This window comes from Fukomys damarensis, unplaced genomic scaffold (genome assembly GCF_012274545.1).
Source record: "Fukomys damarensis isolate Sample0158 unplaced genomic scaffold, DMR_v1.0_HiC HiC_scaffold_9, whole genome shotgun sequence".
Classification (NCBI taxonomy): Eukaryota; Metazoa; Chordata; class Mammalia; order Rodentia; family Bathyergidae; genus Fukomys; species Fukomys damarensis.
Window position 1 is genome coordinate 4,017,457 of NW_022900921.1, and position 4,429 is coordinate 4,021,885.

Consider the following 4,429-nt stretch of genomic DNA (forward strand, 5'->3'; position numbering starts at 1 on the left):
ATCATTAAAAATAGCTCTGATAAAGCACGGTCACTACTATGTATCATAAAGCAGGTACAAGATATTACAGTTCTGTCCTATATCTATAATACTAGAATCAGTTTGGGTTTGAAATTTACTTTGTCTGCAAATAAGACTGCTACCCCTGCCTTTTTTCTGGGCTCCTGTCACATAGAGAACTGTTTTCCATCCTTTCACTTTTAGTCTATGGGCTTCTTTTTGCAATAGGTGTGTTTCTTGTATACAACATATTGTTGGATTTTGCTTCTTATTCCATTCTGCCAGTCTATTTCTCTTGATTGGTGAGTTGAGGCCATTGACACTGATGGTTATAACTGATATGTACTGACTTATTATTGTCCTGTTATGGCCTTTTGTTGACTCTTTTTACTTTTTCACCTTCTCCTTTTAGTTTCTTGCCTTGCCTATTTGATTTGCTCTGTTGGGCCTCATGGTGTTGTTACCTTCATTGTCTTTTTCTAGGATATTGTTTAGAATTGCTTGTAGTGCTCGTTTGGTATTTGTGTAGTTTCTCAGGTGTTCTTTGTCATGGAAGTATCTTATTTCCCCCTCCATTTTGAGAGAGAGTTTTGCAGGATACATCGGTCTAGGTTGGAGGTTGTTCTCTTGTAGTACTTGAAATATCTCATTCCAGGCTCTCCTTGCCCTAAGGGTTTGTGTTGAAAAGTCTGCTGTGATTCTGATGGGCTTTCCTTTGCATGTGATTTGTTTCTTTTCTCTTACTGCTTGTAGTATTTTGTTCTTCTGTTGGGTTTCTGGGATATTGATTATTATATGTCTAGGTGTAGATTTTTTTGTTATTGTGGCTAGTTGGGGTCCTATATGCCTCACTTATCTGAATGTCAAATTCTTCCCCTCTGTTTGGGAAGTTTTCTATAATTAATTCTGTGAAGAGCTTTTTAAAGTCATTTGTATTTTTCTCCTGCTACTTCATGGATTCCTATCAGTCTTATGTTATTCTTCTTTGCATCATCTAGGAGTTGCTGGATGGATTTCTCATGATGTACTGTTTTTAAGAGACCTCTCTTTTCATGGTCACTGAGTGCAATCTTATCTTCTGTATCTGAGATTCTATCTTCACATTCTTTTATTCTGTTGCATACACTTTCAATGGAGTGTTTAATCTCCTGGATATCTGTTTGAATTTGTTTTAGGGATTCCATTTCTTTCCTATGTTGGGTGTTCATTGCATCCATTTCTTTCTTATGGGCCTTCATGGCTTCTATTGTGGTGCTGAGCTCATCTATTTTTTTCTCAGTTTCTGTTCTAGAGTCTCTCGAATCATGACTTTCATTTTGCTCACCATCTCTATGGTTATCTGGGAAATTATTTCTGTTTTGAATTTTTCTAGAGCCTGATTGATCTGTTTTGTTACTTCCCGTGCTTTGATTTCAGGGTGTTCTGGTGGTTCACTATCAGCCTTTTCATCCTCATTTGTCCTACTGTTTGCCATTGGTGAAGTTGAAGTCTGTCTTTGCATCTTGCTTAAGTGTTTTTTCATTTTTATTTTTGTTGTCTGGCTGTCCTTGGTTTAATCTCTGGGTTATCACTCAAATCTTCCTGGTATAGTTGCGCCCTAGCTTCTGTGTCTCTAACGACCCACAGACATTTTCATCTCCATAACATCAGAGAAAACAGCTTATCGAATCAACCACAATCCTTTATCCCAACCAGCAACACAATGTGATCAAGCACAACTTGGAAACTGACCACCTGTGGTAGTCACTAGTCTATCACCCTTAAACCATTTGAATTAAATTGAAATCAAGAAGCAGTCCAAAACATGTCTGCAGTGAACAAACTTTTCAATATAGTATATTTACCATTTAGGATGGGGGCTCAGATAGAGCTAGGACTCAAGACCCCTGATCTCAGTTAGCTGATGGCTGAACCCCATGACACTGACTGACCTTGGGCTGTAAGGCCCAGATTGAGTTCCCCAACCTTCTGAACGGTTGACCTCCACACAGTTCTACTACAGGTTTCCCATGCCCTTTCATTAAAAATATTCAACACTGGGAACTCAGAAAAATACCCTCTATGACCACCTCTGCCTCTGCAGAGTGGGTCCAAAGACTGGCTCAATCAGGAGGTCTGAGAGTGCGGTTGTGTAGGGAGCGGAGGGTGTAGGGTAGTTGTGGGGGTTCAGGGGCACCCACGTGGCTACCTTCCTGGTGCTGGAGAGATGGCAGCTCCTGGTGGGGGAAGGCGTGGCTCTTTGTTTGACTTTTAAGAAGAAGGAGGATGACAAAAAAACAGGAAAAACAAGACCCCAAATGCCAAAGGAATTTCAGTGGGATGACATTCCTCCACCACTCAGAGAATATCTCTGCAGCCGCTGCTCCAGCTGGGCCACCAGGAGATGCCCAGGCAGGCCTCTTCCATCAGGTGGATGGCACTGCACAGTTCTTTGAAAGACCCCAGGTTACCCCCGCACTCCTGGCTCTTCTCCTTCAGCTCTAGGTAGCCCACATACTTCTGCATTAGATTAATCTGAGGAAGCTACAAATAATGACTTCAAGAGCTCCTTTTGAAAACCAGTGAAAACAATGTGCACTTCCAATTCCCAGCCATCCTATTAGCATGGCCAATGACAGGTCACAGGACAGCTGGAAAGCCACGGGGCCCCAAGGGCATAACGGCATCTCTGCAAACAGAGGAGAAAAAATTGTCCACAAACACTGAGAGAAAGGCCTCTTTGGGATGTCTTTCATCTCACTTCTTTCCAACTCCAAGGGGTGAAGAGCTCCATTCTCCAGGTTCTTGGGGTCCTTCTCTCGGATTGTGAAGATCCAGTCCCCAGAGTTGTTGCCTCCCGACGCCTGGCCATCTGTCTGTTGCCTGGCCATCTGTTTCCGCATCCGAGTCGTCAGAGCTGGAGTCGGAGTGGCTCTACTCTGCCTTCCACCTCTTGTACCTGTCGATGAGCTCGGTCAGGTAGGACGTCTTCTTTGCATTGAAAATTATAAACTTGTGCTTCAGCAGCTCCTTCACCATGGGTCTAAAGCTCGGCTTCTTGTTCAGACAGGCCTCCACGAACTCCTTGAGGGACGTGCTGTAGTTTCCTTCCAGCATCGGGGGGTTGATCTTTGGAATGAGGAACAGAACCTTCATGGGATGCAGCTTGGAATGGGGCGGCTCCCCTCTGGCCAGTTCTATAGCTGTGATGCCCAGGGACCAGATATCTGCCTTGGAGTCGTAGGCTGACTGTTTGATGACCTTGGGCGCCATCCAGAATGGGGCGCCTAGGAAGGTGTTCCTCTTTATCTGGGTGTCCGTGAGCTGGCTGGCCCCTCCAAAGTCGGCCAGCTTCACCTCTCTGTGTTCACACAGCAGAACATTGGCCCCTTTAATAACTCTATGGATCTTCTGCTCTGAATGCAGATAATCAAGTCCCTTCAGGATTTCTCTTAATATAGTAGCGGTCTGAGTTTCATCTAAAGGGTCAGGCTCTAACAGATCCAGTGTGGAGCCTCCACCAAGATACTCCATTATTATCCAGAGTTTCATATCCTTCAAGCAGGATCCATATGGACTGTCACACTGACTCAGCGCTGTGATTTCTTGTTGAATGTCCTCTATCTCATCTTCAGCGTCTTCCACATCAATGATTTTTATGGCAACAACTTTCTGAGTCCGATTGTCAATGCCTTAGAACACCTCGCCAAAAGAGCCCTTCCTAATCTTCTCTAGTTTTGTAAAAAGCTCCTCTGGGTCTGCTCTCAGGTTCTGCATCGGTGCAGCCACAAGGCCGCCGGGCTAAGCCGTGCCCCATGCGTGGCCCGGGAGTGGAGGGAGGGCTGCGGGGTCTGAAGGAGGAGCAGTGGGCACGGAGTGCGGGAGCTTGGCTGGGCCTGGGCCTGTGCGTTGGGCCGCAGGGAGCCGGAGTGGGTGAGCGCCCCGCCCCTGAAGAAGCTTTTCAATAACCTGAGATCCCAGTTGTTGATTGTGCTAGTTGCCCTGCTACTGAGGATTTGTTCATAAAATCTTTTCCTACGGCAAGGTCTTTGACAGTTCTGACTAATTTATCTTCCAGCAATTTAGCGTGTCTGTTTTAATATTTAGATCTTTAATCCCCTTGGATTTTAGTTTAGTGCATGATGAAAGATAGGGGTCTAGCTTTAATCTTTGGCAAAATTCCTGCTCTTTTGTCTCATAAATGATGACCTGAACAGCTTGTCCCCCTGAACTAGATGGACAAAAAGGTAAGTATTTCCTGTTCAACTGACAGACTGAGAGGTCCTTGATTACCAGACAGCAGGAAGCTGGTAGCAGGGGAAGAAAAGAATCTGTGGACAGCACCAGAGCCCAGCTTGAATCAAAACTGACACTGTGCTCCACGCTTTCCACAGCAAGGCAGGCTCACAGCTGAGTGCTCCTGGGTTACTTTTGCCTTTTTCTGTGGGAG

At 45.0% G+C, this 4,429-nt stretch overlaps 1 pseudogene; it reads right to left on the reverse strand.

Moving 5' to 3' along the window:
• Positions 1 to 2,276: 2,276 nt before the first annotated feature.
• Positions 2,277 to 3,528, reverse strand: LOC104873179 (annotated as a pseudogene).
• Positions 3,529 to 4,429: the final 901 nt, after the last annotated feature.